This window comes from Balaenoptera ricei, chromosome 20, assembly GCF_028023285.1.
Source record: "Balaenoptera ricei isolate mBalRic1 chromosome 20, mBalRic1.hap2, whole genome shotgun sequence".
NCBI lineage: Eukaryota > Metazoa > Chordata > Mammalia > Artiodactyla > Balaenopteridae > Balaenoptera > Balaenoptera ricei.
In genome coordinates, this window is record NC_082658.1 from 7,461,536 (window position 1) to 7,474,196 (window position 12,661).

General features: G+C 45.2%; 2 long non-coding RNA genes across 3 annotated transcripts; one reads left to right on the forward strand and one right to left on the reverse strand.

Annotated features, from left to right (window-relative positions):
• Positions 1 to 581: 581 nt before the first annotated feature.
• LOC132354993 (uncharacterized) lies at positions 582 to 7,423 on the reverse strand. Its single transcript, XR_009499494.1, has 3 exons — positions 6,641 to 7,423; positions 2,241 to 2,363; positions 582 to 627 (listed from the first exon to the last, which is right to left on the reverse strand). It is a non-coding gene; the product is annotated as an uncharacterized LOC132354993 (long non-coding RNA).
• LOC132354990 (uncharacterized) lies at positions 6,814 to 10,461 on the forward strand. 2 transcript variants are annotated; one of them, XR_009499487.1, is made up of 3 exons: positions 6,814 to 7,037; positions 7,238 to 7,372; positions 7,498 to 8,681. It is a non-coding gene; the product is annotated as an uncharacterized LOC132354990 (long non-coding RNA). The 2 variants fall into 2 exon arrangements; XR_009499486.1 differs by lacking the exon at positions 7,498 to 8,681 and adding an exon at positions 10,232 to 10,461 and having other exon boundaries at positions 6,818 to 7,037.
• The last annotated feature ends 2,200 nt before the right edge of the window (positions 10,462 to 12,661 follow it).

Below are 12,661 nucleotides of genomic sequence, written 5' to 3' on the forward strand. Positions count from 1 at the left end.
ACTTGACAAATGACATTGTGTAAGTTTAAAGGGTACAACATGTTGATTTAATACATTTACATATTGCAATGATGATCACCGTAGTAGCATTACTTAATACCTCTATCAACTCAGATAATTATCATTTCTTTTTTTGTGTTGAGAACATTTAAGATCTAGTCTCTTAGAGAATTCCCTGGTGGTCCAGTGGTTAGGACTCTTCACTTTCACTGCCAAGGGCCTGGGTTCAACCTCTGCTTGGGGAACTAGGATCCTGCAAGCTGTGCAGCTCGGCCAAAAGAAAAAAAAAGATCTAGTCTCTTAGCAATTTGAAGTATATAACACAGTATTGCAGACTATGATCACAGTGTTGTGCTTTCGATCTCTAGAACTCAACTATCTTGTAGTTGCAGGTTAGCTACTAAGTTTCCTGCCCTTTTAGATGATAAGAATCCCTAACATCCATGTTATTTCAGCCCTTGACTCCCAGGCCACACCCCGGACTTTATCATCATTTGAATAAGCAAAGAAACAAAAAAACAAATATATTTAGGAGTTGAGACATATCAAGCCCCCACTTATACTACAAGCCCCCCACTTACATCCACCCCACTCTGCTAACAGATTCAAGGTGTTGGCCATCAGATCCTGCAAGAGAAACGACTATGTTAAAACACACACACACATACACACTGTTCAAAATAACTTCTAATAAAGTCCAGAAGGTTGTAAAAGTTATCCAGAGAATTCAGGTAGGGGCTAAATTATATTCCCAAAGTCCAGACCAATATCATTCAGAGCCCTGCTGTATGTACAGTGATACTTATAGATGAGTGTCTAAGTGCAAAATGCATTAAATCAGGTGTTTGCTCAAATATATGTTCTCAGTGAAGCCTTCTCTGGCCACCGCATCTCAAACTATCCCAACCCTTGGTGTTCTCCATTCACCTCCCCAACTATTTTTCTGTATATCATTTACCATCATCTGACACACTATTTTACTTACTTGTGTTTTCATCTGTCAGCAACTCTCCCCCATGTCTCCAACTACAATGGGAGCTCCATGAGGGGAGGGACTTCTATCTACTTGTTCATTGCTGTATCTGCCACCCACCCACCCACACAAAGCTTTGGAATTATTTCCTAAAGCTGTACTGCCATAAAAAGAGATAATCAAGAGTTGATCCTTTTATGGTTCTTTATCACCTGCTGTCAGATTGCCCCTTACAGACACTATAACAATGTAGATTACAATCAAAAAGTAATGTTTAAACCTACCAGTTTCACTACAGTTTCAGCATTATTAAATTTTATTGTTTTATTTAATTGAACAGATGGGAAATGGCTCCTCTGGATTTGTTTTCATTTTTCTTTTTTTGTGGGGCTGTCCCACACCATGCAGCTTGCGGGATCTTAGTTCCCTGATCAGGGATCGAACCCGGGCCCTCGGCAGTGAAAGTGCCGAATCCTAACCACTGGACCACCAGGGAACTCCTTGGATTTGTTTTAATTTAATGTTCTTTGCTTATATAAGTGAGATTGAACCTTTCTTCCAAAATAACAATTCCTAATATTTGGTTTCTTCTTGAGTAAATTGTCTGCTCACGTCTTTTGATCATTTGGTCCCTCCTTTCAAAGAGCCTGCAAGTGTCCATAGGTGGGTCTGAAACTTTGGCTGCAGCAACAATCAACACTTAGCCATTTGCAGAATGTGGATCCTGAAAGTATGATTTCTGGCAGGGGACTCTAATTCTGATTGTGGCGTTTAGCTCAGACAAGTTAAAAGAATTTCAGCCCAGGAATCTAAACAATCACCATTTCACCCTGTCACCTTTAAACACCTGATTAGGCTGAAAGGATGGCGCAAGACGAAGGATGCGCCAGTGCGAGGGGGAAGGGCGTGTTTCTGCGTGGATGGGATGCGGCGTGTCACTCCTTGTTCAAAAACCTGAATCAGCCCTGCTGAGCTACTCACGCTTTCTGACTCACCTCTCATGTTTCCATCTAGGTGAAGTGAAGTCATAAATACACAGGAATGTTTTCCGGCTGATGTTTTTTGTTCAGTCCTTTGCTCTAAATTAGCCTTTCTGAAGCACCTGGAGCTGAACAGGTGCTTTGTCATTATAACTGACACTATATGAGGTCAAGGGTGTAGAAACCTAGGAGTCACCCTTCCCTCTTTCTCCCCAGACCTTAAGTCCAATCGATCACTAAGTTGTGCCTAGTTGACCTGCTAAAGATCTCTTAAGACGTCTACTCACCACCCAGGCAGCCACCAGTTTAGCACAGGGACAGTGTTGCCCACATTACTGCCAGGCCTCTTCTCTGCGCCTCTCAAAGCTGTTCTTGCTTCCTTATGATCCATTCTCTACCCAGTAGACAACCTGTGTAATTTTATAAACACCAATCAGATCGCAGGTACTCTTTTGCTTAAAACACTCCAATGGCTTCTCTTTTTTCTAATTAATTAATTAATTTATTTATTTATTTATTTATGGCTGCGTTGGGTCTTTGTTGCTGCACGTGGGCTTTCTCTAGCTGCAGCAAGCGGGGGCTACTCTTCGTTGCGGTGCGTGGGCTTCTCATTGCGGTGGCTTCTCTTGCGGTGGAGCACGGACTCTAGGCGCACGGGCTTCAGTAGCTGTGGCACGTGGGCTCAGTAGCTGTGGCACGTGGGCCCTAGAGCACAGGCTCAGTAGTTGTGGCACATGGGCTTAGTTGCTCCGTGGCCTGTGAGATCTTCCCGGACCAGGGCTCGAACCCGTGTCCCCTGCATTGGCAGGTGGATTCTTAACCACTGCGCCACCAGGGAAGCCCACGTTGGTCAGTCTTGAAGGAGTTTATTCCAGGCTGACTTAACAATATTTGAAACATGGTTCTTAGAGTCACACGACATTGAGTTTTTCAGCTAAGTCTCTTAAATATTCCCCAGGGCCACAAAATATAATAAATGAAGCAGTGATTCTCTGTTGACTGTAGTAGCTAAGGTGAAGTCATCAGGTGTTACTACACTGGCTAGTCTAACAGAGACATAACATCGCAGACAGAGAGGGAGCTTTTTTTTTTCTTTTTTTCTTTTGGCTGTTCTGTGAACCCGTGCCCCCTGGCATGGAAGCATGGAGTCTTAACCACTGGACTGGCAGGGAAGTCCCCTTTTTTTTCTAATTAATTTTTTATTAAGATTTCATATTTTTACAGCAGTTTTAGGTTCACAGAGAGGGAGCTTCTTGCTCGTTGATTCGTTAGCTATATGGCAGAGGAGTGTCACATAGACCAGACCATTTAGTATTGAAGGCCTCTTCTTCCTCTCTTTCGTTCTTCTCCCCTTCTCCTTCTCTTTTCCCTCTACTGTTCCCCCTCCCTCTTTTGCTCTAAGGAGAGATGAGAACTATGAATGTTTATATAGCTAGGGGCAAGGACAGGAAGCAACTAAAGATGCTAGAGAGAGGGCTTCCCTGGTGGCGCAGTGGTTGAGAATCTGCCTGTCAACGCAGGGGACACGGGTTCGAGCCCTGGTCTGGGAGGATCCCACATGCCATGGAGCGGCTGGGCCCGTGAGCCACAATTACTGAGCCTGCGCGTCTGGAGCCTGTGCTCCGCAACAAGAGAGGCCGCGATAGTGAGAGGCCCGCGCACCACGATGAAGAGTGGCCCCCACTTGCCGAAACTAGAGAAAGCCCTCGCACAGAAACGAAGACCCAACACAGCCATAAATAAATAAATTAAAAAAAAAAAAAAAAAAAAGACTTCAAGTGTTCACTTGGGACCCCTGATAATAATATCCTCCAGGAATAAAGGCAAAACTAGAAATTATTAAAAAAAAAAAAAAAAGATGCTAAAGAGGATAATTGAGCACCAGCTCATTTATTCAACAAACATTTATGAGACACCTACTGTGTGCCAGGCACTCTGTTAATCAACAGTGACACAAAGATGAAGAAGACACTGTCCTTGGACACAAGGGGCTCACAGGAAGAGAAATGACATATAATTAGACAATGTTATTAACTACATAAAGCCTAGGGATGGATATGTCCAGTATCTATACAGAATCATATACAAAGAAATGATAATTGGCATCCAAAACTAATTGCAAAGCAACTTCAGATCTTATTGTAGTCTCTTGAGAAAAATGTCAAAGGGGGAATTACATAAATGATTTACGAGAAACCTTCCTAAAATCCTATTCTTCGTTTCTCTTTCCCTCCTCCTCTTCGCTAAGGGGGATTCTGTCTTTACCTGTTAGGTTCCCAGGTCATTCACTGTACAGTATCAGACAAACAGGGGAAAGGTATTCCACCTACTCCCCTAAGGCATTTCTCACTCTGCTCTAAAGCTTCTCTATTTCCTCTCTCCAAACTTCCTCCAGCTCTTCCCTAACCCACACCATCCTGGCTCTTGTCTCTTCACTTTCTCCTGCTCCCTTTTCAAACCCAACTGCTTTCATTTGCCGGTAACTCTGCATCTTATCCAAAGTAAACCCAATCACTCAAGGCTTGCCTTTCTCAGTCCTACCTTTCCTCTATTCTTCTGTTACTGTGCAATGATCTGTCAACCTAACAGGCACAGACAGAATCCAGGAGGAGAGAAAGAGACCTTGGATACTAATGTATTATTAATATTATTTTGCTGTCAAAGATATAAAACAATGTGGTAAGTGAAATGATACAGTTATCTACAGAGCAGGGACAAGCCATTCTGATCTTAAAGGCTGATCGGGAGTTCGAAAGAAAGGAAAAGGGCATTTCAGGTACCGCAAACAGCATAAGCTAAGCCTAGAGATGGGAAATAGGCTGGGGTGAGGCAAGGGATTGAGGATACAGATGGGGAAAGGAAGAGGAGTATCTCTTCCCTGGAGGAATGTTGAAAGGGGAATAGGAGTAGATGAAGTGGATGAGACATCTCCACTGGAAGGCCTTGGTCTTCCCATCAAGGTCATTTTGGTAGGGAGAGATAGGGAAAGCTCCAGAAGAGTGAAGAAGGATTGGTACAGCTGCCTGGGGTTACTAGACAACCAAGAAGACATGGCCATAGAGACCTCAGAGCCACAAAAAGTCTAGCCAGGGTGAATCTAGAGTGGGTGTATCAGTATGTTTTGGATCGAGTGACTTGATTTACTTCTTAGGCAAAGTTTTTTTTTTTTTTTTTAATTTTTATTTTTTAGGCCATGCTGCACAGCACGCTGGATCCTAGTTCCCTAACCAGGGACGGAACCTGTGCCCCCTGCAGTAGAAGCAAGGAGTCTTAACCACTGGAACGCCAGGGAAGTCCCATCTCAGGCAAAGTTTTATAGCTGGGGGGATTGACAGAGGGGATGGTCAATGCACAGTGAAGGACTGTGGCACAGCCCCTGAAACTGGTAGGTACTCAGTTCAAATTTGTTGAGTGATATTCATAAAACCCAATGGAACAGAGAAACAAGTATGGCCAGAGGCGACTGGGGTACAAAGTGGAGCAGGGCAGGATGACTATGTTACACCTGCTAATAACCTTCCAAATGCAGCCATATAAGCCTTCTGGGATGAAGTGAAAAGACATTAGATACAGGCAATTGACTAGTTCAGTTCAGCAAACATTTGCTGGGTACCAGCCTCCAAATAAGGTGCTGTGTGGACTGCCAGGATAAGCCAGCTGCCTTCAGGTTGCTTGAAGTCTTACAAAAATAATTCTGTGCAAAGCATACTTTTGTAAAGGCAGCAGTGGAGACACAAAGAAAAGCTCAGTGCTACAGAGTTTCAATGACTAAAAGTCAGGGAAGGCTTTTGGGCAGGTAGTGTTTAGGGTAGACCTTTAGGATGGGTGTGGATTTGAACGTTGATTTTATTGGTAGGAAGGAACCTACAAAGCACCGGGAAACCCTTGGGCAAAGAAGCAGAGGTGGGAGGGTCCCAGAGGCATTTAGTGAATCTGTGTGGCTGCAGGAGTAGTTTGGCTTGTGGGGAGTTAAGCCTGGAAATGTATGTCTGAGTCGATTTATGAGGGGCTTTGAATGTCAGGCAGAGAGATTTGGACTTTTTCTATTGGCGAAGATAAACAGCAGAAGATTTTTGTATGCAGGAAAGGGACATGATTCTATCAGTTTTAGACAACAGCTAAAACAGTTCAAACATACAAGATTAGGCACTGAAATGGCACCTTCTTGTCCAGCTGAAAAGAAAGAGAGATTTAATTACATAATCAAATTCATTAACAGGGAGAAGGGGCTCTTACTTCCCAGGACCAGCCATGACCTTCTTCCAGTTTTATAAACAGACTAAAAAACAAAAAACCAACTCTCCAGACTTAGATCTCTGGGAAAACAGAAGTAAATACTGACACAGGCTTGCTTTGTTTTCCCAAGAGAGGTCTCCCAGGCGACTTCTTTAATTATCTAGAAAAAAAATTTTTTTTAACTTGTTTTTCCCTTTAGAGTTCAGCCGAGCTTGGAGGAGAAAAACTGCAGTATTGCCTTAGATTCTCCAGCTTTGGTTTGGAAGCAGTATTGGTCCCAGAGGGACTCCCTCCAAGGTCTCTGAGCGAGGTGTCTCGAGGCATTTGTTCCCAGCAACAAGGAGGGAGCTTTGGAGACACAGGCGCTCTGCAAAGGGCTTATTTTAAAAAGAAAGGCGGGGGGCGGGACGGTCCGTTGATATTTTTAGGATAATTCCATAGGAAAACTAACCTAGGTGAAAGCCGTGCCCTCGCCTCTGGTCAGGACCTCTGGATCAGAAAACGCTACGGCATGACGTTCAAGGATGGACAGTGGTTGCGCGCTCTCCCGCCGGCATCACTTGGCACTTAATTCCGCCAGGCTCCCGGAGGGGAGGTTGTGGCTACAGCCTAGTGCTCCCCTCAGCCAATAAGAAGCCAAGAATCCCCGCCCGTCTCGGATTGCGACCAATCGACGCCCAGGACTTTAGCTAGCGAGCCGGCGACTCCGTTGTCCGAGAAAGGAGGCAAACCCCCTTGGAGTTGCCAGTAACGGACATGGCTGCGGCCCCTGGAGGAGGGGACGCGAAGTGAGGAGGGGGCAGGGAGGGGAGAGGACGCGGGCGAGGAAGACTGGTCCCCGGGCCCCGGTAAGTACGAGAAGGCCCGTGGCCCGAAGCAAGGGGAGCAAAGGGGCGTGGGGCTCGGCCTTCCGCGTCCTCGGGATTCTTGGGCGAGGGGAGGCGAGTCTGGGGTCTGCACCCAGGTAATGGTCTCGGGGGAATCCCTTCGGTGGAGGAGTCAAGGGTCTGGCTCTTGCCTCCAGCTCTTGGCCATTTCCTTCCCCCAGGTGCTCACACTTGCCCTCGGCCCTGGCTTGGCCCTCTGGGGGTCCCGCGTCAGAAATCGAAGCCTCCCGCCAACAAAGACTCCCTGCCCCAGGATTGCGGTGCCTGGGCCCCAGCCCAGAAGGCTTCCAGCGCTGGTATTCAGTTTATTTATAGGTCTCTGGGAGTCCCCATCCCAGCCCCAGTTCAGACGGTTGCCTCCCTTGCGCGCGCTCTCAGCTGCCGTCCGGGCCCTCGTGCTGACCACGTCCCCTGTGTCCAGGTGGATGGAGCCGGAGGGGCTTTTCAACCCTGAGCAGCGACGTTGCAGTTTGGAGTATGCCCTGCCTGCCCCCACCCCCACCAGCCCCCGCCCCTTTCCGCCTTTCCAGAAAGTTGTTTAAAGACTCCTTAGAAGCAACCAGAGGAACATTACTTCCTACCCTATAAACTGATCTCTCTGCTGTGCTCTCGTTCCTCTGCTGCTCACCGCTGAAGTCAGTTCTTAAAGTCCCTCGTGTGCTGCTGTGTGAGCCCCTGCCCGGTGCCAGTTACAAGGGAAACCCTGCTCTTTCATTGGTGTGTGACCACGGGCTGCACTTTGGCGTGTTCATTGATTTGGTCACGTGCTGCTACATCCCACCCTCTTTTTTTGTGTGTGTGGCTCTTGGGGAGAAAAAGGAGGGAGCTCTGTATCCAATCCCTTTTCCTTCTTGTGTGTGATTTTGTGTACTGGGGACGATGATAGTTTTCTCATGCTTCATCCAAGACCCTCACCTCAGCTGTAGTGACACAGTTCAGTTAAGCCTGGGTACTCTTAGAAGATGGAAGTCAGGAGGGAATTTTAACGTTTTATTTTACAGATGTGGAGACTAACTGTTGGGAGAGGCAAAGGGCCAGGGCCAGGGTCATCAAGGTCCCAGGGCTGGAACTCTGAAGTCCAGATTCTTGAGTCCTTTATCCACTAGAGCCGGTTGTTTCCTAGGTGTGATCTGAGAAAACCAAGTTCCCTAACTTCTCTCAGCCTTTGCAGGGCGGTTGTGAGCATTAAATGAGGTGGTCTATATATAAGGATCCTTTGGATGGAGTCTAGGACTTACTAGGTTCTCAATATATTTTTGCATTTATTAATTTTAAGTAACCGGCAGGTAGTTCACTGGCTGATTTCTTGTATTAATATTTATTGTGGTCTCTATTTGTGGGTGTAAATTAGTGGTTCTCAGGAAAGGCAGGGAGGGGCAGAGTCAGGACAAGGTAGCCCTTCCTCTGTTTGGGGGAACCACTGTAGTGTCATTAGAGGTGTTATGAATGAGAGTGTGATTGTGTTTAAGAATAGTGCAGAGGCAGAAAAAGGTTAAGAAGCACTGAAGAAAGAAGAAATACCATGGTGGTATGTCTTTATGGTGATCTTGGTAAAAGAAGAGCTGATCTTAGTAATCCAACGAGGTAGTTTTAATTTTTTTTTAAATGGCACGAGTAAGGTTCATTTTCTAAAAAGTCAAATAAAAATGATCCATGGAGTTTAAAAAAAATAACTGTAAAGATCAGAAGACATCAGAACGTAGACTGTGATTAACTGGAACTGGAACTGGGGGTAGATGTTCACATAAAATCCACATACTGTATGTACTCTGCAAGGCTTATTTCAACTGCCATGTCAGCTGTAACTTCCTTGCTCTCTGGTTTTTGTCAGAACGACAAACAGGGAAACTGGTGGAGACCATGGAGAAGTGCATTGGCCAGGGAGTTGGAGTACAGACCATCCCCTTGGATAACCAGCCACCAAAGAATTGAGAGTTAACTGCCCTTGAACCCCTACCCTACCCCCCACTCCCACCCCTTGTTTGTGGTGACCCGACATCAGAAGATTAGTCCGGGAGAGCCAGGGCTGGGTGGTGAGATGGAAGAAAACAGAAAGCCCTTCACATTTCTATTTTGAGAAGTTGCTAGGGAGTGCCAGCTCCAAGGGCTGAAAATCAGCCTTTCGGAAAGCTTAACTCCTGCAGAACTCATGAGAAATGAAAGTCGCTATCCTTCGGTTCCTTCCACTGCTGCTTCCCTGGTGTTGGGCTTGGGAAACAATTTCTATGGGGCGAGGGAGGAGCGCTATTGTAAATGTGACCTACACCCAAGGCTTGACTTAACCTCACCTGAGTCGAGTTTGAGCTCTGAGAACAGCCTTTCTCAAATCCATTCCTGGTGTTTAAGTGAGAAGGTTCCCAGTCGTGGTTGGCACTTCTCTGCCAGTCAACGTGTGCTAATCTTTTTTATCTGGTTATTGGATCAGCGTTGGTTTCACGAGAGCGTCTTTCTTGACCTAAAAGATAGGCTCCTTTAAAAATATTGTTTGAACTCTGGTTTCTGAGCAGGCCCAGATTTGTTTACAGTACACAGGTGAACTAAAGGCTAAGCCGGTGGCTGCAGCAGGAATGTTTTTCTTCCGAAGGGACCGGCCAGCCAGAAATGTGTGGTTTAGTGACCAGGGGTTCGTGTAATAATAAGCTTTGCCTGTGGTTGCCGAGCCAGTAGTAAACAGGATCACATGGCATGGCAAGTAGGTTAAGGACCAGATTTAGACCCGGCCTGATGCCTGCATCCAAAGGCCTAGAGTGATGGGGAATGAGGGGTGCCCAAGGGAAGGAGACCCTTTCAGGGCTCACAGCGACCTTTTGGGAAACTGGAAATAGTGTAATGATAGGAACCCAGTTTTCTTAATTTCAGGATCATCTTGAAAAAGAGATTCCTGATAGCAGTCTTCCTTAGTAGGAAGGTGAAGAGAAAAATATTGGGAAACACCTGCAAAAAAGATATATACTGGAGAGAGACTCAAAGGTGTATTGAAAAGAGCATAGGGACTTCCCTGGTGGTCCAGTGGGTAGGACTCCACGATCCCAAAGCAGGGGTCCTGGGTTCAATCCCTGGTCGGGGAACTAGATCCTGCATGCATGCCTCAACTAAGAAGTTCGCATGGGGCTTCCCTGGTGGCGCAGTGGTTGAGAATCTGCCTGCCAATGCAGGAGACACGGGTTCGAGCCCTGGTCTGGGAAGATCCCATATGCCGCGGAGCAACTGGGCCCGTGAGCCACAACTACTGAGCCTGCGTGTCTGGAGCCTGTTCTCCGCAACAACAGAGGCCGCGATGGTGAGAGGCCCGCGCACCGCGATGAAGAGTGGCCCCCGCTTGCCGCAACTAGAGAAAGCCCTCGCACAGAAACGAAGACCCAACACAACAAAAATAAATAAATAAATAAATTAAAAAAAAAAAAAAAAAAAATTCAGTCGCTGAATTTAAAAAAAAAAAAAAAAAAAGAAGTTCGCATGCCCCAACTGAGACCAGGAGCAGCCAAAATAAATAAATAAATAAATATTTGGGGAAAAAAAAAAAAAAAAAAAGAGCATAAACATCCCTAAAGTTGACATGGAAGGCAGTGGGGGAATATTCCTTGTAATGTAAGCCAGAACCAATTGCAAAATCAGAAGATGCTGATTTTTTTTTTTTGGCCACACCGCGTGGCTTTTGGGATCTTAGTTCCCCAACCAGGGATCGAACCTTGGCCTCAGCAGTGAAAGCGCCAAGTCCTAACCACTGGACAGCCAGGGAATTCCCAGAAGTTGCTGATTTTCTTTTTATTGTGGTAAAATATACATAATACAAAACTTACCATTTTAACCAGTTATGTGGCATTAAGTACATTCACAGTGTTACACAGCCATCACCACCATCCATCTCCAGAACTTTTTTATTTTCCCCAGCTGAAACTATGTCCCCATTAAACACTTAATTTCCCATTCCCCCCTCCTCTGGTCCCCGGCAACCACCATTCTACTTTCTGTCTCTAGGAATTTGACTACTCTAGGACCCTCAAATAAGAGGAATCATACAATATTTGTCCTTTTGTGACTGGCTTATTTCACTTAGTGTAAGGTCTTCACAGTTCATCCATGTGGTAGCCTGTGTCAGAATTGTCTTCCTTTTGAAGGCTGAATAATATTCCATTGTATGTATAGGCCACATTTTGTTTATCCATTCATCTGTTGATGGACACTTAGGTTGCTTCCACCTTTGCTATTGTGAATAGTGCTGCTGTGACCATGAGTGTACAGATATCTGTTTGGGTCCCTGTTGTCACTTCTTGTGGGTATATATCCCCAGGAGTGAGAGGTTGCTGATTCTTTAAAGATACATTTGGTACATTCATATGGTTTGAAAATCAAAAGGCACAAAAGTATATACAGTGAAAATTCTCCCTCCCACTCCTATCCTCAGCCACTCAGTTCCAGTTTATTAATATCTTCTTTTGTAGGTTATGCTCTTGGTATTGATTCTAAGAAATCCAACCCACAGTTACAAAGATTTTCTCCCATTATTTCTTCTAGAAATCTTATAGTTTCACTTTTCCATTTAGGTCTATGATCCATTTTTAGTTAACTCTTGTATATGGTGCAAACTATATTTACAAGGTTTTTTTTTTTTTTTTGCATCTGAATATTCAATTGTTCCAGCGCAATTTGTTGAAGAGCCTTTTACTCCACTGAATTGCCTTTATACCTTTTTTCGAAAATCAATTGACCACATATGTCTGGGTCTATTTCTAGGCTCTATTACCAAGCCAATAGCACACTGCATCGATTACTGTAGCTTTATAAAACCTTGACGTCCAGTGGTGAAAATATTCCAGCTTTGTTCCCCTGGGGTAGTCTAATTTGAATGTCTCTTATTGTGGGTAGAGTTGAGCATCTTTTCATGGGTAGATGCTACTGGATTTCTTGATTTCATAGTCTCTTGGAGTTAGAAGAGACCATAAAAAGCCATCTCTTTCTTATTTGCTACCTGATGTATTTATTAGCTCCATAATTCCCCACCTCTGCTTGGATCCCTCTAGTGATGGGGAGCTCATTGCCTCTCAGGGTGGCCTCTTCCTTTTTTTTTTTTTTTTTTTTTTTTTTTTCATTTTTTTAATACAGTTCTAATATGTATAAAAGGTATTGCTTGGGAGCTCCCCGGTGGTCTAGTGGTTAGGATTCCAGGCTTTCACTGCCACGGCACAGGTTCAATCCCTGATGGGGACTGAGATCCCACAAGCCACGCAGCCAAAAAAAAAAAAAAAAAAGATATTGCTCATATTAAGTCCCAGTCGGCCTCCATATAGCTTCCTCCCCCTAATCTAGTCCCTATTTTTGGAGCCTCCCAGAGTTAGCCTGGCCCTTCTTTCCCCTGGCAGCCATCATGCCCTTCTGTCTCTGCTCTAACCTGATGTGTTTTTGGTGTCCTGGCCAAGCATCTTCTGTCCCTTCCATTAATTCTCATGTGATAGTTTCTCCAACCTGGCTGCTGTTTTCTGGAAGCCTTCCACTTTAGTCAGTGTCCTTCTTAAAGTGTGTGATGCGCAAATGAACAAAATATTTCAGGTGTGCTCTGAAATGTACAGGAATCAGACTTAACCCCT